Below are 25,268 nucleotides of genomic sequence, written 5' to 3'. Positions count from 1 at the left end.
CATGTCACCTGGACCTTGTCATTGTGGAGAGCAGAAAAGAGTGCATTAAGAGTGCTGCTGTTCACTGTTTGACTAGGATCCCTATAATGTTATTTTTTCCATCTTAACCTAAAACTATTAATCAGAGTGCTCATCATTCCTATTACTCTTTATGCCAAAACATGAGAATCATAAAGGACATACTTGTTGTGTGCCAATAGATAATTCAAAGGCGGACAGAGGTTTTGTCACAGTACTAATAACCCGTCGAGAGACTGTCTGATAGTCAAGGATTTTTCAGGCATTGTTTTGGTTAGCTGATCAACAGCTAAATTTAATATAGGGTAATTCCGCGCAAAACTGTCACATCCATAACGGCAACACAATGCCATGGTATTTAGTTGCCGTTATGGACGTGACAGTTTTGCGTGGAATTGCCCTACAACAGCCTAACTGGAGGTATAACAAAGTATAAAGTTAAGTTGTTGGCTATATGTTCCAGTAATTTGCTGTCTTTTAATCATTTCAAAGTTGGGTTTGTTTGTCTTTTAATTATTCTATGTACTTTACTTTTTTAACATTTTTAACTTGCCCTTTTATGCTTTTATGTACTATTACTCTTTGCGTGTTTGTTTATGTAAAGCACATTGAATTATCTCTGTGTATGAAATGTGCTATATTAATAAACTTGCCTTGCCAGAACAGGCACATGTCGGAAAAGGCCCATCTTTGAGTGTAAACATAATAAAGTGAGGGAGATACATGCAGTTTGGCTCTGCTGTATTGCCATAAAAGAACACACTCCTTTGCAATGATGACAAAGAACTCGTAAATAGCAGCTTATCTGTTTTTTTTATTACTTTGCTGTTGCCCTTATGTTTTCCTTTTGGTTAAAGTCTGTCATTGCCTATAAATCTGTGAGAGACACTGGACTCTGGACACCGGAAGAGAGCCTTATTTGGAAAAGTATAGTTTTACATGTTATGTTACGATTATGGAATGCGGATCAGTAATATAAAAATATGAAAATAATATAAACAATTTGGGAAATATGTAGCCTGGCGGGCCATCCTATATCATTGAAATAGTCTGGCATCGAACCATTCACCTCGCTTAATCCAAGGGGCGGGCAGATAATTGTCTTTCAAACTGCTTAGGCATGCAATAGGCCAGCGCTACGACCATATCCGCTAGGAAATATGCCCAATTATGCAGAAAACCTTTCTTTTTATTTAGGGATAGTGGGCAGGTAATAAATGGCTGTGCTCTTTTTAAATAATAATGATATTAACATTAACAAAGACATCATTTCATGTTCCGCAAGCAACATACATTTTTCAAGTGTCAGAGCACCATCTTCCCGTCAAAATAAATGCCTTTGCAAGCTAGTTATCTTTATAGATGTCAGAGGATTTTGGATGTTTGCCGTGTAACTCTGCCAAATTAGGTAGCTTTAGACAAAATATACTGTAATGCCACTTGAAAGCACTTTGGGGTGTTGAAACTCCATCGTAATCTTCTGGAAGTTTCCTTGAGATGTTCCAGAGCACCCTGACAATTTATTGCTGTCATATACAAGCCCATTTCCAAAAAAGTTAGGATGCTGCGTCAAATGAAAATAAAAACACTTGAATGTGGGCAGGGCCAACAAAAGGCTGGGAAAGTTGTGTAATACTAAAGAAAACACAAGCGGGAGTATTTAACAACAAACTAATTAGCCCTAAGCTAACTAATTGAACAACACAGTGTAGTTCTTTTACATTCAAATAATGGCTCCAAACTCATTTGCTACTCTGTCCAACAATATGGAGAATGGAGTCTGATATTGCTGATGGATGCAAGGAATGCTGGTATTTACTATGTAACATTCTTGTGATGGGTAGGAGCATGACTTTTTTTGGAGAGGGAGTTAAGAAAGACACGAAAGACGCAATCCAGAGACAAGGAAGTGTGTCATCATAACAAAGGAAAGCCAGACCCTCTTGTAACAGCTGTACTGCTGTAAATAATTAAAAAAAATACGGCAAAAATGACCCATGCTGCTTCCTTAAATTGGAATGTGCAAAAATTTACAAAATATTGAAAGGATACATTCTTATATGTGATTTTTGCTACAGTGGTAGGCTACTGAAAACTTGTTGATAATTGTTGATTTTTTGCTGTAGGCTAGTGTAGACCAATGTCACACATACAGAAAACACTTAATTGATGTGATATAATGATGTTAATAATGTTAAATGTATTCCAACAATGGTTTATTAAACATCATAGCAATTATGACCGCCGCGCAGCGAAGCGGTGGTTTAGTCAGATTTCTTTTTTTTTTTCTTTTTCGCATGTCCAAATTTCCGTCAAGGATTCCCGGGACACTGAAAGACCGGGGTAGATGAAACTTGGTGGGCATGTAACCCCATATGGATAGCATGGAACCATCGTTTTTCGTTTTGATCTGTAGCCCCCCCGCTGGACTGCACCCCCCGAAAGGAGGGTAGGGCAGACACAGTTGTCTGTGAATATCTCGAGAACCGTAAGGTTTAGGAGGACCTTTTTTTTTTTGTATGTTGATCTCAAGGGGCCATGTCAACCCATTCCATAACCACTCATTTCATGTATAGCGCCACCTAGTTAAACACAAAAAAAGTAAAAATGAGGTGTTGTAATCGCAGGTATCTGTGACCTAACATAGTCAAAACTGCACAAAATTGGAAGTGTAGGATCGTTATGACACCCTCAGAATGCACGCCAAGTTTCGTGGAATTCCGTTCATGGGGGGCCACACAATAAATTAATTTATGTTACTATACACCAACTGGCCTGTAGGTGGCCGGAGACAGTTTTCTGTGAATATCTCGAGAACCGTAGGGCCTAGGAGGTCCACCTTTTTTTTGTATGTTGGTCTTAAGGGGGCATGTCAACCCATCCCATTACCACTTATTTCATGTATAGCGCCACCTAGTTAAAAATTAAAAAGCAAAAAATTAGGTGTTTTCATCACAATATCTCTGGCTGACATGGTCAAAACTGCACGAAATTGAAAGTGTAGGATCATTATGACACCCTCCGAATGCAAGTTTTGTGAACTTTCGTTCATGGGGGGCCTTACAATAAAATAATTTATGTGTACATTTAGTGACCGTACACCAACAAGGATTCCCGGGACACCTTGTTGGGAAAGACCGGGGTACACGAAACTTGGTGGGCATGTAACCCCACATGGATAGCATGGAACCATCGTTTTTCGTTTTGATCTGTAGCCCCCCCGCTGTACTGGACCCCCCGAAAGGAGGGTAGGGCAGACACAGTTTTCTGTGAATATCTTGAGAACCGTAGGGCCTAGGATGACCAATTTTTTCCGTATGTTTGCCTCCAGGGGTCATGTTAACCCATTCCATGTGCACACATGTGCATATACAGATACACACGCACACACATACATTCACAGTAATCATACGTATGACACATACTCACACAGTAGACATATGTATGCATGCATGCACATCCACAAACACACATACGCAGGCAAACACACAAGCATGCACACGCACACACACACCCACACACATAAAGATAAACGTGTACACGCACACATGCACACAATTCAAGAATTTCTCAGAATTATGAACAGGCAAGATGGGAGGGTGGGGTTGTATAAAATGAATTTTACATGTGAAATCTATGAACTAATCATGTTTTGGTACTTGTTGTCTAGCAGATACCAGTGAGAATTGTGTGTGGATAATGAAATCTAGTGAGACAGTTAGAATCATATAGGCCTTTCAGCATTATTTATTTTTGTGGAAAAAATGTGCTGGACTGGGCGGCGGTCATATTTTGTACCGCTCTGCGGTACATCTAGTTTATTTTGTTATCATCATCTTTATTTTAATGAATAGGAAGTAAATTTAAACCATAGCAAATGCAGACAAAATTCAGCGATATCTGCTGTGAGTCACATCAGATGGTGTGTCCGGGGTTGTCTTTACTAGCTCTAGTATTCAAGCCTATATTTAGTTACCTTTTTGTTGACCTCTTTTAAAAGCCTAGTTATTAAATTTGGTCTTTATTTAACTTCTCAATATTTTGGGTAATATAAAAACCCCACTCCTGAAAAACAACGTCCTATGCCCTCTTGCCTCAGTTCCTTGCATGTGTGACCAACAGGGTGTCTTTATGCACACTAACCAGATAATCTACACTTTTATCAATCTGTATACAGGCTGCCCAATGAAGGAACAGTATTGGAGCTGTTGTTAAGAAAATATACTTTTATGAACAGATAAAAGAAAGACGATTGTAGCAGGATAGGTCTCCGCCCCTTTTTCATCTTAATTGCTGACTTAGCTGAAGACCATCTTGCTAATTACCAGGTGGCACCTGCCACCTTATATCTAGGCAGCTGACTGCATGTCTCCCAATTCTCCACCTGTTGCGGAGAACCTACTTTGTGGTAGTGGCGTGGGAGCAGCAGGCTGTTTGGGCTGGTGCTGTCCTGTTGGGTGTTTGAGGAACAATCCTGAGGTAAGAGATTATTGAAATCTGCATGATGTGACTTCAGCACATTATTTGCGCTACATCTACTTTCCCTCTTTTGCGTTGTAGTACGATTGTCTTGTGGTTCAGCGGTGAGTCATTTGCTCTGATCGAGCTTCTGCTTAAGGCAGCCTCGTATCCAATTCAGGTAGGCAACCTCACCCCGAGTGTTTGTTAATGTTTTGTTTGTGCCCCATTGTCTGCTAGCGTCCCTAATTCCCTGCTCGTTTGTCAGTGTAGAACTGTGGCCGTGCCCCTCCTCCACATGCACGGGACAACGGTACTTCAGCGAACCCGGAACTGGTGGTTGACCATCTTCAAGCTTACTGCTCCCACGCCACCTGATGCTGTCGCCCTGTCTTCTACTGCTGCTTATGTTTTATGTTTGTACCGTGTTTGTCCTCGTTTTGAATGTTTGAGTGAATGCAACCCCCTCTCTGTGCATACGTGCAGGTTGTGACCTTAAAGCTGACCAGGTGGTTGTGCTCATGCAGCCTGACCTCCAGGAGCTGTTGGGCCAAAGTGGGTGGCAAGCTGATTCCCAGGTGGTGGTTTCCCTTCACTGTCCTTTGTAATTGCTGTGCATCAAGTGTGTGCTGTGTTCACCTGTGTAGTGCTGTGCCTGGATCCTACCCCTTGTTAGCCTCTTGCTAGCCCTGGTGAGCCCACTGCCCTGTTCCTGGCCTATTGGACCTTGTGCAATATCTTTGTGCAACCTGCTTGTATGTGGGTGTATCTTGTATATGATTAGTCTCTTGTGGTTGTATTCCTGTTTGTGTTGTCTCTGTGCAATCCATAATGGACCTGTTATTGTTATGTGTCAATAAATTGTCATTTTATTTTTATAGAACCATGTCTCTAGTCTCAGTGTTGTGAACCTGTCTGCCCAAAGGGGTCTAAACTGACCAACAAGGTTTCTAAATTAGTTCCTGGGAGGGCCTAACCCTCGCAGGTGGCGTAGTCGACTAGCTCCATCCGAACATCTACCTCCGCCCTGCTACATTTGGCGTAGTCAGCAGGATCCATCCGAACATCTACCTCCGCCCTGCTACACACACATTAAACAAATAACACATTTTGGCACCAGGGCAACAAACAATGTTCCGCATAAATTACAGTACACAATCTCAAAGAATGAGTGAATACACCACAACACTTCACACAGTATGGACAAATTAGGATATGGATATATTCTCACACTATGAGAACAAATACAGACATACATTAAACAGACACACAAACAGATGTAAGCCCCTGTAAAAGCTGACGATGTAATAACCTTTACTGTATTTACTCCATGTACCAGAATGCTTTGTAATTTACTTGCTACTGTGATTTACTACATTCTGTGTGTGAACCAATCAAATTTCTTTGTTTTGCTTTTATTTGAATTTTATACTCAGCCAATGATTATTTGTTATTTGTTTATGCCCGCGAATTCGCGGGTAATGTGAAGGCTCATCAGTCCGTGCCTACACTGTACGGAGAGAGGGTGCTGTCGGTGTTAGCTGGTTTTAGGGAGACCATTGAATGGTTGTTCATAGGCCCTCAACTCCTTAGCTCGACGCCTTATGATCTCCTGTGGTGGAGAGGGACTCGCTAGTTTCCTCCGGTGCTGAGCCCACCGACGGACCGACCTTTGGAGAGGGACTCGCTAGCTTCCTCCAGTGCTGAGCCCACCGGCGGACCGACCTTTGGAGAGGCACTCGCTAGTTTCCTCTGGTGCTGAGCACACCGGCGGACTGACCTTTGGAGAGGGACGCAGCCGTTTTGCCTCCACTGCTGGACCCAGCGGAGCCACCCGGCGAGTGAGTTACCTCCGGTACTGAGGCCACCGGTGGATCGACCGCCCTGCTGCCACTAGCTACATTGGCTAGCTCGAGACATCTGCTTGCCTCCCGTCTGCCTCTTGTCCCCGTCGGGACAACGGTCATCGGCTCGTTGGCTGGGTGGAGTGAAACCGGTCGTGAGTACACACTGACACACACACTCGGTTGTCGCCGCGAGCGACCGACGAGTAGGACGGGCATTGCAGGGTTGCTGTCCTGCCTGCAGCTCAGAGCTGCCACCGTGCACAACCGAGCTCCAACGGCAAGCGCTTGGGTTGGGTTATTTTATTATATATAATTAATACTATTGTTGTGATTTGTGTATGGTGATTTAATTTGAGTTGTGTATATTGTATTGTCTCCCATACTGGTACCTGTTTTGCTTAAGCTAACTGTGTTGGCTAACCATTAGCTAACGTCATTAACCTTAACCTTAATGTTCGGTTTTATCCTGTTCCATTTGAGTGAATTGTTCGCTCGCTGGGTTGTCACTTTTATTCCGTGGCTATTATTATTAAATAAATATTTTATTATTATATTACATTATTTCCAGGGTGTATTGGCAATTCATTGTGACTGCATTCACCACTAGTGTAATTACACATACATTCTATAATTTCTATTCTGTAAGACTACATCATACACAAGCTTTAAGGTAAGTGTAGTATTTTTACAGTGGCGGCACCGCGCTATTGTTTATTGTATTTAAATGTTTAATAGCCTACTGGCATTCAGGAATTGTCAGCCAACTCGCCATTCAACCGCTGAGACCTTGGGATCCTGTTTGCGCCATTGTATTATTCTGATTGTAACTAGTGCCTGTGCACACCCGTTAAGAAGGGGTTACACAGAGACGGACGGATATTACAGAAGGTAAAACTATGACAGGCTGGCCTCCACTGACGCAGACAGGCTAGATTCCGTCACATAGGCTACACAGAGCACACAATCAAACAATGAAACAGTTCCAAGCTCAGGAAAAACAGTGGCTGGCTGAACTGACGAAGGCAGTCCTCCTCACTTTAGATGGGAAACTGCAGTCAGCTGGTTACCGTGAGCTGCAGATGCTCTAGTCACTAAATTCGCAATGACCAGCGTGGTTGAAATATGAGCTGTATACACTCGCTTTAGTTTTAACGTGATTGAACCAGTATGGATAGCAAAAAAAAGCTGTATACACTCTCCGATGTCGGCGTAGCTGCTGTATTCTTAAAACCAGTGTGGATGTACTAGTTGCTGTGTACGCTCTATCGTAGCGAAGTTTCTGTGGAGCATGCACCGTTTGAGGTTCGTAGTCACGCGCCCCAGGCTGAGAATCTCCGCTATGCACCACCGACACACCAACTTCCTGATTCACCGTTTCAAACAGACCGCTCTCAAGTCCTCTAGTCAGCTGGCTTATTTAAAGCGCTGTACCACCTGATCTAATCAATTAGCACCTGAAAGAAGGGTAGCTGCATTCCCCATTTCCCCCATCGTACCCGCTACATTCACCCGCCCCTGAATGTCACCGTCTCGGTGACAAGTGACAAAATACTACATCCAAGGCCTAAAAACCACACTGTGAGCACTAGCGGTTGCATGAACACTCACCCCCACATCTCCCGCTGGTCGTCTAACCAAAGTACATGGGAGGTTATAGGGATTTGGGGGGTGGCCTGCTGTTGTTCTAGTGGTCCTTCTTGGCACTAGGTTACTCCCAGATGCCAGTATTGCTCCATCAGAGCCTTGGACATTTGCCACTTGGTCATCCTCGACCTGAGGGCTCAGCTCGTGTTGTAAAGGAGAGGTAGGCTGTTGCTCACCAACCGCGGTAGGAATAGAACCAACTTGCCCCTCAAAACAAGGTGGATCGACAGCCACCACGAGTGCAAGGTCACCATCCTCTATACTACAGTTGGGGTCCTCTTGTAAAGGACACTATCTGTACGTAGGGTTGGAGAGGGGTCAACAGGAAAAGGACGCAACTCTTGCCGGTGGATGTTCTTTTCTGGCCCCTGTTGATCCCTCGGCCTAATTTTGTACAATGTACCAACCTCATCCAAACACCCTACTACCTTATGCACTACACTGTCCCAATAATCATGGATTTTATGACGACCCGGCAAGTGGCTCCGGCGATACACTAGGGTGCCTGGAGGCAAGATGGGCAGGGGGGTGGCTTGATGCCGTGCCTGCTTCGCGGCTGCTACCTCGAGGTGAGTTCGGGCCTGTTGATAGACTGCGGAAAGATGTTCCCGATGTTCTTTCACCCAATCTTCGGTGGTCAGTTCAGACGGCGGCTCTACTGTACCCAAAAGGGAGTCAACTGGAAGAGAAGGCTTCCACCCAAACATCAGTTCGTATGGCGAGAACCCAGTTGACTGATGTGCTGTGGTGTTATATGCAAACAAGATTTGGGGCAGATGGTGTGGCCACCTTTTCTTTTCCCATGGGGGCAAGGTGCGAAGCAGGTCATGCAGCGTTCGATTGAATCGTTCGCATTGTCCATTACCCTCAGGGTGGTATGGACTTGTGCGAGACTTCTGAATGCCATACAGTTGGCACAACCGTTGAAACAATTCCCCTTCAAAATTTCGGCCCTGTATGAATACGTTGTGGAACGCCGTAGGTATAGAACCACTGCTCAGTAAGAACACGAGCAACAGTAGCTGCCTTTTGATCTGTTGTAGGGTAGGCTTGGGCAAATTTAGAAAAGACGTCTGTAACGACCAAAAGGTTTTCCTTCCCGTCGCTGGACTTAGCGAGCAGGGTAAAGTCGATGGCTAATATTTCTAGTGGCCTAGAGGCCAATAGGCTACCCATGAATGTTCTTAGTTTGGGCTGCACGGCTTTAGCGACCAAACACCGCCGGCATTCATGGCACCAACGTTAAATGTCTTTTTGCATGGATGGCCAATAACACCGCTGACGGACAAGGATAGTGGTCCTTTCCACTCCTTGGTGGCCATGATTGTCATGTAAAGCAGTACACCAAGAAGGCCCTAAGCACTGGGTCTTCGGACTGAAGGAGTTGGAGGTCAGCCCTGGTTCTTACAGGGGAAGCATCTATAGCCTGGATGTCTGCTAAACTTGAGAGGTGGTTGACCATGATACTTTTGACCTCTGCAGGGACAGTAATTCCAGGAGTCACCTCTTCTATATTTCCTGGGGCTGGGAATGCAAGCAAGCGAGATAATGCATCTGCATTCCTGTTGCACACACCAGGCCGGTACTCAATCTTAAAATCAAAGAGAGCCAGCTGTGCAGCCCAGCGCTGCTCTACAGCACCGAGCTTGGCTGTCTGCAAATAGCAGAATGGATTATTGTCGGTGAAAACAGTGAATTTTGCACCAAGAAGGTAGTCCCTATATTTCTCTGTCACGCCCCATTTCAGAGCCAACAGCTCGAGTTTCATGGCAGAGTAATTAGTCATGTTACGTTCGGTCGGTCGCAACCCCCTACTTGGCAATGGGTCGACGAAACCCTCCCTCCTGTTCTTGGGATAAGACAGCACCTAACCCCAACCCACTTGCATCTACCTCAAGAATGAAAGGTTTGCTGAAATCGGCATAACCCAGAACTGGTGCACTAATCAACTTCTCCTTCAAGGTGTTAAAAGCCTGTTCACAACCCCAGTCCCAGTGGTCTTGCAAAGAGGTATTGAACACTGATCTTTTCTTTGGGGCTGGCTGTAGCTTAGCCACTAACTTATGCAGAGGGGCTGCATACCTTGTAAACCCCTCGACAAAGCGCCGATAGTATGATGCAAACCCGAGAAAAGAACGTAGTTCTGTGACTGTGGATGGTATTTTCCAATCTCTAACCGCACTGATCTTATCAGGGTCTGTTGCAACCCCGGACGCAGAGATAACATGTCCCAGAAACCTTACTTCCGGTTGAAAAAAGTGACACTTCCCTAGTTTAAGTTTGATGCCATGAGATGTTAACCTATCCAGAACAAGCTCCAGTCGTTCCAGATGCTGCTAAACGTGGATGAGAAGACGACCACATCGTCCAAGTACAAGAGAAGGGAGTGAAAACGCTGATCACCAAATATCCTTTCCATTAGTCGTTGAAAAGTCCCTGGCGCGTTGCACAACCCAAATGGCATCCTCTGAAACTCGTAGAAGCCAAATGGGGTGCAGAATGCAGTTTTTGCTCGGTCTTTCTCTGCTACTGACACCTGATTGTAGCCGCTCGCAAGATCCAGAGTTGAAAATAAAGAAGCACCAGTAAGGGTGTCCAAGGACACCTCAATTCGCGGCAACGGGAAGACATCTTTTCTAGTCTTTGCATTAAGTTGCCTATAGTCAACACAGAGACGAATGGACCCATCTTTCTTTTGAACGACCACAATGGGTGAAGAATATGGACTACAGCTTGGCCTTACAACTCCCTGCTCTAGTAGCTCTTGGATGTGTGTCTTCACCACTTCATACTGGGAGGGTGGAAGCCTACTATAACGTTGCCGGACTGGTGCGTTGTCCAGTAGCGGGATTTCATGTTCGATCAGGTCAGTACATCCCAACTCCCCTTCCCCCAAACTAAAAGCTGAACTGTACTTTTGAAGCAAAGATTTAGCTTGCTGCTGTTGGGAATCTGTCAAGTTAGGCCAGGAAATATCAGCAAGACCAGGTGGCTGGGAGATAGTAGCTTCAGCCGATCGAATGAAAGCAACAGGGCCACGTTTGCCCTCTTCTTTCTGGAAGCAGATTTGCTTGTTCACAGGGCATACCTCAATCATATGCATCTGTCCCAAGATGGTACGTGGTCTTACCCACCGGTCTTGATTTCCTACATTGACTACAGGGACCTGTACTGTGCCGTCACTAAGAGGAAGTAAAGAGCTAGGAATAATCAAATCTGGTGGTAACTGCCACTCTACTTCCCCTGGCTCAAGGAATGCAGCAGAAACCAGAGGACAAAGCCCTTGTCTGCATAAGGCGGGCACCAGCTTCATGGACCTGGCAGGAACACGGACGGACGGACCAGGGGGAGTGGAGACCCTACCCAAAGAGCCAGAATCTGACACATCTTCAAAGCTTTGACACGCCAACAAGGCATGCTTCCAAACAGCAGGGACCGATGACATTGAAGAGGAAGTAAACAAACTGGTGCCCTCTTGACAAAACATCTCTCGCAAGCAGCCTCGAAGAACATTCATCCCAACCAACCCCGGGACGGTATCCTACTTTGCTTTTGACATAGGGCCTTGCGGGTCTTGAACCACCAGAATACCTATAGAAGGAATTACCTTGCCCAGGACCTCTACACACTTAAAAATGCTGGGTTGTTTTAGTAACCCAACTGCTGGGTTATGACAGAAGCACGGTAGCTTGGGTAGTTTCAACCCAAAGTTGGGTTGTAAACGCTCATTGATTAGTAACCCAACGCCTTGGGTTGGAGAAAACTTGGCTCCTCCTATTTTTCATAAGAAATCTCTGCATATCAACCGCCATTTTGTCAGATGTTCGTCAATGACTGCGAGGCAAACACCACTGCTCTGTATCAGGTAAGTTCATTTACAACAAAACATTTTTCTTGAGTAATTCTAAACAATTTCAAATGGGAAACATTTGTTTGTGGCTCAAATGTAATATGATAACTTTAGACACATTGACATTAACGTTACTGAATGGTTGTTAGCCTAGCAGTTGGGTGCTAGCAGCTAACGTTAATTTAATATCTTCAGGTGACCAGCCAGCCCAAAATAATTTAAAAAGGGACATTGGAGTTATTAGTTCTAATGTCATTTTCATATCGTCAAAATATCTAGCTGCTAACGTTTTAGGGTATCTCCTAGCTATAAGAAGCGGGAAATGGGTTTTCGTTTTGCCTAGGCAGCAGAACGTCAGAGACGGTTGATGTGCCATGAGACACGTTGGGAATTCATGGGTTTCATGAGGTCCCTTTCCACAGGTGTATAAAATCAAGCACCCTAATTATCAATGCAGACTGCATGGTGCTTGATTAATACACCTGTATAGAAAAGGGACCTGATGAAACCCATGAATAGGCACGCACTAAACTAAAACAAAATCGGATATTACAGGCAGTAAAAGCCATGGTAAGAGAACCAAACTAGATTTTGTTCAAATCTACACACCTATGGCTACTGAAAAAGTTCAGGTTCATTTAGCAAATGTTATTTTGAAGTATTAAAAATGTTGTTAGAATTTTCGAATGAAATGGTTGGTAATTAGCACGTTTACGATATAGAATTGCTAGCTACTAGAATTAGCTCAAGGATCTTTAGTAGCCGTTAACGTTTGCCAGAAAGTTCTAACGTTACCTCAGAGTAGAATACAAGCTACAAGTAGCTGCTAGGTGCTCAGATAAGATAATATCGAAGGCTAGAATCTAGCTAGCGCTACTGAAATAAGTTTGCACTGCAGGTAGGCTAACGTTTGTCATATGTGTTTCAACATATTGTTACAACAACATTAGTATGTACTTATTGGTTACAACCTTAATGTCATGGTATAATTTGGGCGAGGTTCGCTTAAAAGACTTCCGTAGAATTTCATCCACAGCTAGAAGCTAGCAGCTAATGGTAAGCTCACTGTCAGGGGCCAGCTAAAGTTAGTCAGGTCGGGTGCAATGGCCGTATGTAACGCCAGGATGTATGTAGAGCAAACTTCCAAGTTTGTGAGAGAATATAACTGCCAATATTGCCAAGAGGTAGTAGCAGCTAGGTAGATAGATTTGACATCGATAGCATTAGGACAAAACACTACTAAATTCTGCTTGCACTAATGTATTTGTAACAGACTGGTTGGACGTTATTTGAGCTGGCATTATTTATTTTGACGCCACACACTTTGCAAGGTGCCTTTTGCTTGTTAGCCGTCTGTGTGAAGGCTGTTACCATTATGCGATATCGCACAGCTCCAGGTGAACTTGCCGTCGTCATGGTCAGTGTTGCTTTGAAATACATGGCTTCGTTGCATTAATGTGTTGCGTGCTATCAAAGGAGATAAATATTCAGTCGGTCTCTGATTTTCACATAACGCTAGTCAACACCAGAGCCCGTCTACGCAGAACCTTACTTGGCACGGTCTCAGACTCGAGTAGCCATCTCTGCTCATGACGGGAGTGTGTGAATTTACTGAGTCTCTACATATCCCATGTGGCATTAACTTTGTTTTTGTATTGCTGTGTTTTTTGTGAAAGATGGATGCGTTTGTACAGACGAAGTTGCTGGATTGGGGCCTGTCTGAATTACTTCCTACATTCGAAGGTATGTATGCGAACATTCTGTTTTATAAGTAAACCCAGATGACCTGCTAGCAAATAGTAAAACTCGTCTGGCATTAGCCCAGTCAGTGGTTCTCAAATGGTTTCTGTCATTCTTCCACCTTAGAATATCAGAACTGTCAAGCCCCACCTGTACCCCATTGCCACTAACAATGTTCAAGTATATTTATGCATTGTATGATTCTATTATATGCTGAATATTCATGTACTTTCATATTAACTGTTCTTATGTGAACTTGTATTTTCCTGTTTTTTGTTTGTTTGTTTTTCCTGCTCATCACAGAACCGACTGTAACAGGAGAGCGGGCCATTCAGATGACACAGTGGCTAAAAAATTACTTGTGGCCACAGCAGCAGGTTTCTGAATTCATACTGGAGACTGCAATCCATAGGGCGGCACAGTGGATCCGAGCCAATGGGACAAATTCAATGCAAGACATTATTGCAGAGTTTCCACGCTTGGTCGACACTCCTGGAATGGTGAGATTCCCTATCCATAATCTGTGGTGTTCCGTATGACTTTGACAAGTGGCTGAAGTGCCCTTGAGCAAGGCACCTAACCCCTCACTGCTCCCCGAGCGCCGCTGTTGTAGCAGGCAGCTCACTGCGCCGGGATTAGTGTGTGCTTCACCTCACTGTGTGTTCACTTTGTGCAGTGTGTTTCACTGATTGGGATAAATGCAGAGACCAAATTTCCCTCACGGGATCAAAAGAGTATATACTTATACTATATACTTATATACAATGCGGTAGTATTGTACAACAATAGTCGTTGTAGTATGAATGTGTCTTTGCCATCTTACTCTGAGGGGTTGAATGGTGTTAAAAGCAATGGAAAATTGCCTGTTGTCTAATAATGCTAACAAACTAGCATTGATATGTTGTAGATCTGAGGTGGTGGCAAATGTAACCTACCAAATAAATGTTCTTCAAGTGACATGCATTTTTCTCATCTGTAGATTTCTCAGGATTTCTCCATTTTATATCCTGATGCTTCTGCCAAGCTAACGGAAAGATGGAACATGCTGTTTTCGGAGAAAATCATCTGCCTGTCTAGGAAGGATAAGACGGATGACCTGCTCCTAAACATAGATGACCTCTCTGCAGGTACTCTACAGCATTATACAAGAGTTGTGTAATAATTTACGTTAACTGCCATTCCAAAGTTTATCATGACATCCTTGAATGGAACATGCAGCGGTCATCATTCTAATGGTCTTGGTGAAGAAAGTGTACAAGTACGTTTTGGCATGTGCTAGTAAGGGAAATATAATTAAATAACCTAAAATATATACTTTCTAAAAGTATGTACCCTCTAGATGTCATAACATCATCTTGACCCCTTGGGGATCAATAAAGTATCTATCTATCTATCTATCTAACATGCTCAGACATTTTCCACATTCCATACTTTGTTTCATCATGTGTGCATATTTCTCTTAATATATTGCAGACAGACGAGGAGAGCTAGCTTTACTGCTACTACCGAGACTCATACCACCGAGTCCCTATAAAGTTGGGAGGAGACTGGTCCGTCCCAGCAGCCTTGAATGTCAAAAGGCATTCATTGACACCAAGCCCGTAAGTTGAGGCCATTCAGTTCAGTTTAGTTAACAGATTGAAAATTACATAATTATGGGTGAGTTGGAGTGGTTAGTGTTCCCAACTGACACCCGGGAGACTGGGGTTCAATCCCCTCGCTGCGAGTCCATGTGCCTTTGGATAAAAGTGTCTGCTAAATACCTGTTTTTAACCGTTTTTTTACATAATATAGCATGAACTACCTAGTGAGCCCAGTATATCTGCGGTATATCTGCCGTGGCCAGACTACATTTTAATGTTGTGTTTGTCAGGCTAAAATTACATTGCAGTGGAATATATATAAAAAAAGTCAAGTTGCACTTTGTCTTCCTTTGGGTACCAATAATCGTGTGTAATGGAATCTACCTTGCCCCCTCTCATCTACAGGTTGGAACCAACATGGCTGAATACCTCTCTAAGCCACAGGCACAGGAGTATCCATTCGTATTGATGTTGGGGGAGGGTTATCACTGCTCTCAAGCATTTGTCATTATTAATGGCACTGCCCTGGAACACCCATCTCTTTTGGGTGCTGTAGATGGTTGCTTTAAAGCGTTCTTTGTTTTTGATGTACAGTACGCTCATGCATGTGCACAGGAATTTATCCAGACAGTTTGCGAAATCCCAGGACCAGTGCGTCCTTCAGTCAGGGTGTTTTTTTTTATTATAATTTTTTTTTATTATTTCTTTTTTTAGAAAAGGTATAGGTGCACCTTACACACCTTGTTCAAATTCTCTGAATTATTTGGCTCTTCAGCAATGTGACTATTTTGTGCCTTCGACTGCACTACAGTTTCAGTTGTGACACTCTCACTCTCACTGCAGAATGCCCACAGGCCAGTTGTGAATTGTTTATTGTTGACATACAATAAAAAACACAGTGAATCAGATATGTCTGTTTTGTCACATTACTATTACATAAGAAGTAAGAAGAATAAGCTTTTTTTAGCATTTGATAGTAAAACACCAAAAAAAAGAAGAAAAAAAAGATTAGCCCATTCTTTTGGTTGTTTTAACTCTGATGTGTAGTTATTTCTACTCAGCTGCTGGGTTGATTATGTAACCCAGCATGTTGGGTTAGCATATGTAACCCAAGGGCCTGGGTCAGTACAACCCAGCGTTGGGTCGGTCCATATATGACCCAGCACATGGGTTACTTTTGGGTTGTTTTTAACCCAGCATTTTTTAGAGTGTATGTCTAATTCCAAATAGCCTTTATACGGGATACCTAACCCGTTGGCTGCCTTTAATTGTAGCCATCCACAGGAACGTAGCTGGTCTTGCCCTAGAGGCTGAAAGTGTTCTTTAAAAAATGTCTCAGTGATGGTTGATACCACTGAACCAGTATCAACAAGGCATGTAACAGTCACTCCACCCATCTTAACATCAGCCACGGGACACTGACCTATCAGCCCAGAATGAGAGGGAGGTGTAAATGGAAAGAAATCTGAGCCTGAACATCCCCCATCTAGTGTTTGGCTCTTTACACTAGAGGGTGCTCGTTTCCCTGAGGTCCCCTTAATGGGATGTGTGCACCATTAGCTGTGCCCCGCCCAGAATCACCATGCACCCGCTGTGCCTGCCGACGACTACCCTCTCCCACTGGACAGTCCCTTACGATATGGCCAGCTTGATTGCACCGCAGGCAGATGGGCCGACCATCTGCCTCGAAACGATACCGTCTGGGTGGTTGGCTTGGCCTACTGTTTGGGTTTGAGGACACCGGTCCAGCGGCTAACTGTTTCAAAATAGCGTCTAATTGAGCTTGCTGTCAGCGTAGACAGTCTTTGAGTTCAGTTAATTCCTCATTTGGTTTAGCTACCACGACCTGAGTCTTAGCTCCCCACTCACCCACTACACCTGAACTAGCATCACACGAGAAGGCTCTGGCGCGAAATGGACGGCCCCCTCCCCATCATCAGCCCAGCTGAAAGCTTCTTTGCGCACATCTAGAAAAGATGAACCAGGATTAACCCTCTAGGCGCCACGGTCGAGTTTACTCGACAAGATGCGGTACTGAATAAAACGGCCGATTTAGTCAAATAGGGTGTCATATTTCGTTCGACCTCCACTCCACTAGATGGCAGACATGTCATACGTCATCCCCGAGTCCGAAAAAGGTCATGCTTTAAACAAAACTTTTGAGCTACAGCGCATTAAATCAGTGCGTGCAATACCGGAGCTAGTGTGCGTGTGAGCCACTTTATCAGAGCGATATTGTCAACGTCAGCGAGTATTTGCATTAGATTATCGTCTAATGGCATCAAAAAAGTTTACCCGAAATGAAGTGTTGGGTCTTCTATTCGCGGACCCTGATTCTGAAGGGGAATATCTGCCTTCAGAAAATTACGGTGATTCGTTTAGTGAGGCTTCAGATGCGTCCCTGCCTTGCAATGATGCAGCTGGACAAAGTGAGAGTTTAGCTTACACCAAGCACAAACGATATTGTTTGCCCAATGTCAGTGGTGGGAATAATGTTTCACGGGGTCGGATTTTCATTCACAGTGAATTTTCAAACCTGTACCAAAACACATTTTTATTCAAACAGCAAGTCTGCCTCAAAATACAACAGAGAAATCATGAACTCAAAATGTCATTGTGGGGAAAAAAAAAGGTGTTAGTGGTGTGGCGAACGAGGCTGGAGGTAATGTCCATGTAACGCTAGCTTCTGTCTTCTGACCGTGTGCCTCTCCGCAATCGCGGCGACAGTAATGTGGTGGAGCCTTTGTCTAATGTAGGGTGACCAGATGAGATTGGCTGAAATTCGGGACGCTTTTTTTTTTCGCGGAGGGGGGCCTACAGCGAATTTTCAAACCTGTACCAAAACACATTTTTATTCAAACAGCAAGTCTGCCTCAAAATACAACAGAGAAATCATGAACTCAAAATGTCATTGTGGGGGAAAAAATAAATAAATAAAAAATAACTGCGTAACAGTGTAAATCAGACCTTTCAGAATAAGAATAATAACGCTAATAACAAGCCTTGCCAAAATAATGGGTCATTAAGTAAGAATACAAAATAATTGTTAGATTAAGTAGATTATGTTAAAACGACATAAGATTATGTTAAAAATTAGGCCGAACTTCCGACGTATTTGTTTTTGCACACGCTGGCTCTGCCTGCTGCGCTGCCTGCACATTCAATGTCCTCGGCTTCGCGAAATCAGTGCATATTCGCGCCTAATTATAGAACGTCAAAAAGAAACAAAGTAGCCGGGCTGCATCCAGACACTTAGCTGTCGTCGGGGGCTGCATGCAACTGCACCTCTCTACGGACAGTTTTTAATGTTTATCAGAAAATAACTACTCAGTATTTTGATTGAGTATAATTTTCGGGACAATTAGGGCAGGATTCGGGATTCGGGACAACTGCTTGGATATTGGGACTGTCCCGAATTTTTCGGGACGTCTGATCACCCTAGTCTATGCCACTGGGCAGGGCCGTAGTCACCATAGACATTGAGGGGGACGTGTCCCCCCCAATATTCAAATATGACCAAAATGTCCCCCCCAATATTCGGACATAGAAAAATAAAGAAAGAATAAAGCGCTATACTAGGCCTACAGGAAACCAACACGTATCTGAAATGTAATCAAACGTAAATAACGCACAAATTAGTGACCTATGGTTCCAGAGTAGTCTACACCCCTGAGTGGTTTGTCCTGGTGATTTTCCGTTTTTCGTTAGTGGCGTTCGCTATCAAAATCTTCCATTTACTGCACCCTACTGCGGTGAGGTAGGGCTGTCAACAATATCGCAAAAGCTACCGGAACAATTTTCACAAAACTTCTTGGAAAGGTGTAGCACAGGCTAAGGAAATCCCATACATGTTTGGAGCCGATCATACTGAAAGGGAACATTTTCCATATTGTAGCCTATTCTCGCAATGATAGCGAAAGTGAAACGTTTTATTTTAAATGATGAATTTGTGCAAGCCTGTGTCATTTCTTTCACGTCTTTCAACATAAATAATGCATTCACATGCTAGTAGTAATGCCAGAAATTACCGTGTGTAGGCCTCTTAGAAATGATTGTTGCATCTTGCATATTATATTTAGATGCGCACTCAATCGCGCATCCATGCAGGCAAAACGTGATCAAATGTGGCGACAATACGTGATAGCAGTTAATGTGAATCGCGGAAATAACCAAAGAAATGAATTTGCACCTCCATTTACCAATTAAAGGCTGTAGTAGGCCTAGTGTTTCTACATGTTGGCACAAAACGTCATTTCTGTCAGAAGCCAGTCTATAATGCATACAGGGGTACATGAGGTGAGTCAGACAGAAGAGGGGCCTGTCTCAGTAGCCTTTTCCTGAATCCTGTCCCTTTCAAACTATGTTAAAATTGTGTGATTAGCCGCCAGCATAATAAAATCTAAATTAAAAGACAAAATCTTATTAGGCTCCAAACATGAGTCTAAGCCTTAGTTTAAAAAAAATCTTCAGGTGTAAGTAATAAGTCAAAGAACCACATTCTGTGTTATGTAGAGGTTATCAAAAGATACTCTAGTTTGTAATTTCTTTTAAAGTATACGGGTCAGGACCAGTTGCTTCTTCTCCACCCTTCTCTTTTCACGGGTGGGGGGCGCATTCTGTTTGGGGGTCCCTCAGACCCCACCACAGATTTGGTCCCCCCCAATGTTGACATCATGACTACGGCCTTGCCACTGGGTATGTTAGACGAGGTCGAAGTGCTCATAGGACAGTTAGGGGGGAACGTAGAGGCAGTGTGGGGAGTCGCAATGAGAATGACAGTAGGCATTGTCCGAGCTGCGCAAATTCTCTCCACTTGGCACGCGCGAGGCAGATCTGGCCATGCTGCTCGCATGGTGGAGGTGGTGACACGGGGCAGGGGAGCCATTAGGTCATGCATAGTCTATCACAAGATGATGGGAATGCGGGCCCTGTATGGATAGGGATAGGGAGTCATTATCTCTACAGCAAAAGGCCTGCTACATAAAAAAAAAAAAGTCAGCCATTTATTAGTAATGATTTACACTGTTGATTTGCTATTTCCCTGATCATTTAGGACATACACTATGTGTTCCTTGTTGTGTGTTCATGTCCTTGTGATGCGTGTGTCTTTGTCAGCTAAGAAAAAAAACAACAAAAACAAAAAGAAAAAAAATACTAACATTGTCTCTTGTCTTGTCTCGTCATCTCACTCCTGATCTGTGCCTTGCCGTGGCAAATGAGCTTTTGAACTAAACAGGTCTTGTCTACTTGTGTTTGTGTGTCATCTGAATAATATATATGTGCCCCATACATGGAATCAGAGTGCCTACTGTATGTAGTAAATGGAAAATCTCAGCAAAAGGCCAGTCTACCGCTACATGCATTTGGTTTGTTTCTGCCATTTATTACTTTACGACTTTTCATGAAAATTCTATAATCCAAGATGGCCGCCACCATATGACATCATAATATGCAAATCTAGACGCGCCCCTAGCGGCAGCAAATTACATTTGCTTGTGGGAATTTGAAAGACAACTGATTATCCCGCCCCTCGGACTGAGCACTGCGAACGGTGAGTCCCCAGACCCTACATTTTAATGTGGGTCTGGCTCGTCAGACTAGCTCTAGAGGCATTTCTTAATTTCTTAGTAAAAGTTGGGAACAGGAGTACAATAAGAAAAAGAGATCAGCAATCTCCTTGTCATCCCCTTGTCACCCATCCCCCCCCCCCCCCCCCCCCCCCCCCCACACACACACACACCGAAGCACACATACTGTAGACAAAAACAAACACACACTATGCACACACTAATTTACATGCACAAAAGGGATGGAGTAGGAGATGGAGACAAATTGACAAGCGCAATTTATATTTGCGGGGAGAATGTGCAGGACTGGGTGGCTGGATGGCGCTCAAACGTTTGATAATTGTGAAAGAGCTCTGGGCTCATGTCACAATCATCCTCACACACTGTTACTGTGAGAGACACACTTTTAGACCACTGATCTGACCATGTAAGAAAACAAGTCCATCAAATCCATCAGGGGTGTGATTCTTCCTTTTTTTAAACGGATTTCCATTTTTTTCGACTTGAAAATGAGACCCACACAATTCGTATAGATCCGATGAGTTTTTTTTTTTAGAGGGGGGTGGGGGGGGTCTGTCGGTCAGAGGTAGGCTATATTTCTACATAACACAGGCCATCGTTATAACAGGCCGCTGACAATGACGACGGGTTTTGTGCTTCACATCTTTCCGTATCACGCCGCAAGTGTATTCCGTTTACTAGTGGATTTCATTGAAAGTTAAAGTAGACGGGTTGATCAGCTGCGTTCTGAAGAATGCTTGATTCAAGTTCATTGTGTGTGGCGCACTAGTTTCTCAGCATAAGCTATTAAACGGTAAAGGTCAACAAATTGATTTAAAAAGACATCATGTATGAAGTTTGTCCCCCCTCGTTTTGGCTTTGCATCGGGTTCGCTGTCACTCCGTGCTATACGTATATTTTCCTTTTTTTTACCTTTGCCAATCACACCCCTGATTCATTGTTATTTATTCATATGAATCCAGTGTATTCATACTGATGCTGTTCACAACAGGTTTTGAAATGTGTTGCATTTTGACGAATCTCATATTAATACATTCAGATTGATACATTCACACATCCACCAATTCATCCTTCTATCTACCAATCTTTGAGGTTCAGCAGTTTGGGAGGGACAGAACCAGTTTGGGAGGGAAAGAGCCATCATGCTTTTTCACAGCATTGATCTCTCTCACACACACATACTGTACACACAGGGCGTACTCAGGGCCTGTGCTGTGCAGCTGGCTGAGGTTTGGACTGACATTAAATCCGTCACAAGCTCAGGCAGCTGTCCCCGCGTGCTTTAAAACCACCTCCATCGTGACTGTGCCAAAACACTCCACTGCAACAAGCCTTAATGATCATGAAGTGCTTCGACAGGCTGGTCCTGGCCCATCTCAAGAACTGCTTACCACCCTCACTGGATCCCTTCCAATTCCCCTACTGTCAGAACAGGAGCACAGAGGATGCCATCTCTACGGCACTAGAGCAGGGCAGATGCTTACCACAGCGAGCCGGACTACTGCAGGACAGAGGGGAGGGGGTCCAGAAAATACACACCATGCATGAGAGAAACACAGCAATCCAAGCAAAAGACACCCAATGTGCACACAGCAAGGGGAAGTGAAGGCCTCCACCATGAACTCAGTCCTCCGCTCACGTGGGCCACACTGCTCCTGTCTGACAGAGGGGAAGAGGAGACACAAGCACTAAATAACAGAGTGATTGATCTTAAAAGCCTAGTATGCTAGCAGTACTACAAATGGCTATTTATCTTAAGCGGCAGGTTTGGTGCTCCAGCTCAGCACGGATCAATGGTCAAACGGTGACAGCAACCCTGGTCACAGCATTGGGGTTGTAAACCGGCATGAGTACACACCCACGCACATACACACAAACATGCACATGCACAGCAAGCAGGGTAGCAACACAGACAGACTGGGGGTTATCCCAAGCCAGGGAAGAACAGCAATCCTGGTCACAGCATTGGGATGTTAAACCAGCATGCACACACACCCACAAACATGCACATGCACAGCAAGCAGAGTAGCAACACAGGCAGACTGGGAGTTATCCCACAACCAACAAATAAAAATTAGGTTTCCCTGGCCTGCAGGTTAGGCCAGGGAAACGGTGACACAGCACTGCATAGCCCATGCATGCATTGGAAGAAACAGAACAAAAGTCCTAGCACCAGCCAGAGCCAGTGGCTAGCTAGATCACAGACTAAACAAATACAGACAGGATGGCCCAATTATCCTAATAATTGGACATGACATTACTAAAGTAATAATGACAAGACAAACACTAAAAGGAGACAAAGCAGCAGTCTCTTAGGACATGGGAACAGCCGATGAGTATAGCCAGCATATACCGGTAGGCCAAAGCACAACAAAAGCTCGAAGCTGGCGATCCTATGCTCCACTTACAGGTACGAGGAGGAGAGACAACGCACTCACCACTCTACTGCTGATCAGTGTTGGGAACGTTACTTTAAAAAAGTAATTAGTTATAGTTACTCACTACTTGTTCCAAAAAGTAACTGAGTTAGTAACTGAATTACTCTATGATAAGAGTAACTCGTTACCAGGGAAAGTAACTATTTGCGTTACTGTTACAAAAAAAAAGTTGCTATATCAAAGATTTTGGATTTTTTTTAGCAGTTTTGAGCAGCCAGTTGAAATGAGTAGAACAGCAGGTGTTTGTAGGCTACATAACTTTCAATATTTATTAGATAGACAGATAGATACTTTATTGATCCCCAAGGGGAAATTCAAGATATTGCACATCGACAGACCTATGGTAGACTTCAGCCTGTGTCATAGGTTTTTGAGGCAGAAAGATCTAGCTTTTGCTGCTTGGAGGACTTGGCTCCGAGTCCTATGGGAAAATAACATGGGGATTTTGAATTATCACACCTGTTAAACTCTCGCGGGGACGACAAAATCGGAAATGCAGACGTTTTCCCAAACACACTTTTGTCATCTGCCTTCGAGTAGACACTGTGATCTCCGGTTCGTGAAGGCGGCACACTTTGATTTTTGCTACCCCAGAGCTAACGTGCAATGCAACTTGCCATTAAGTTAGCTCCGTCTTCACGTACCGGAGATCACAGTATCTACTCGAAGGCAGAGGACAAAAGTGTGTTCAGGAAAACGTCTGCATTTCAGACTTTTTCATCCCTGCGAGAGTTTAACAGGCCAATGATTAATGCTTGTAGGTATAAGCAGCTGTAAGTAGGCTAAGCATGCTAAATTCGACATCCAAACAATATTCTAACGTTAGCTTTGAGATACTGCTTGATTTCATAACTTAACTTAGTTTAGTCTCTTCACTGTAGCCTAATATGTTGTCATCAGACCTTAGCAGAGTTAACTTTAATGCAGCAGTTTTGAACAAATTTGCGCAGCATGGTCACGATGCTAAGCGGATTTAATAGCAATTTAGCCAGACGTCTTATGCAATGCTTCTATGTGGCAACAACAATCCTTCAACAATCGTGAATATTTTGTTAAATGCACATGCAGAGGAGTGGCAGCGGGCTATGAGAGAGAGCGGGGCGGGGCAAGGAAAGGCTGCGTGAGTAAAAAGCGCAGCTCAATGGCAATGCAAGGATTTGACCTTATATTTAAACTAGAAAAGCATTTCCTGAAGGAAATACAGTGCATGAAAATGCAAAAAATATGATGTAAAATATCATACAGAGTAAAAACAAACTATATTGGTTGCTAGGTAGATGAGGTTTAATATAGTTGGAGTGACTGAACAGTTAAATAGGTGGATAGTTTATATGGTTAAATGATTTGCTTGGAAGATAAGGTTTAATAAAGTTGGAATGATTGAACGGTTAAATGGGTGGACAATACTTAACTTAGTTAACTTAGCTAATGCATTTTTAGTAGTTAGCAATGCTAACATGCTAACTATGTTAACCATGTGACTTAGCTAATCTAGCTAATCATTTTTAGCAGTTTTGCTAACTATGCTAACTAGCATGCTAACATGTTAGCATGCTAAGTATGCTAGCATGCTAAGTATGCTAGCATGCTAACTATGCTAACCATGTGACTTAGCTAACTTAGCTAATCATTTTTAGCAGTTTTGTAAAAAATGCTAACTAGCATGCTAACATGCTAGCATGCTAACTATGCTAACCATGCTAACTAGCTACAGTGGGTAGGAGTCATAGTTGATGACAAGTAACAGTTACAATGGCTGAACAGTTAAAAAGTTCAGTAGTTTAAAGGGTTAAATTGTTTAACAGTGAAATATTGTAGTGAGGACTTTTATTTTGAAACAGTTTTTGGCAGAGGAAGCAGTTGAACAGGATGTGTAGTCTTAATAGGGCCAGTTTGTATGCTTAAAGCCTGAAACTGGCAGTTGATCCAGGTGGCCCGAACACCTGCCATAGGATTCTAATTGCTTAACGGCTGTATTGTGATGTCATAATCATAATGTTAAGTCAATGGGGAAATTTTGATTAGTTTTTAATTAATAGTTTAAAAAGTATAAAAGTTACAAAGATGAAAAATACATAGCACCCATGTCATAAGTAAGACCT

At 43.5% G+C, this 25,268-nt stretch overlaps 1 long non-coding RNA gene across 1 annotated transcript; it reads left to right on the top strand.

Annotated features, from left to right (window-relative positions):
• Positions 1–13,936: 13,936 nt before the first annotated feature.
• On the top strand, positions 13,937–15,673 carry LOC143101677 (uncharacterized). Its single transcript, XR_012982514.1, has 4 exons — positions 13,937–14,057; positions 14,537–14,684; positions 15,031–15,158; positions 15,546–15,673. It is a non-coding gene; the product is annotated as an uncharacterized LOC143101677 (long non-coding RNA).
• Positions 15,674–25,268: the final 9,595 nt, after the last annotated feature.

This window comes from Alosa pseudoharengus, unplaced genomic scaffold, assembly GCF_046254945.1.
Source record: "Alosa pseudoharengus isolate Yale_2024_CS ecotype anadromous, Long Island Sound unplaced genomic scaffold, YU_APseudo_1.1 YU_APseudo_1.1_scf_4, whole genome shotgun sequence".
In the NCBI taxonomy this organism is placed as follows: domain Eukaryota; kingdom Metazoa; phylum Chordata; class Actinopteri; order Clupeiformes; family Clupeidae; genus Alosa; species Alosa pseudoharengus.
The sequence above is the reverse complement of the archived record's forward strand: the minus strand, read 5'-3'. Positions and strand labels throughout refer to the sequence as shown.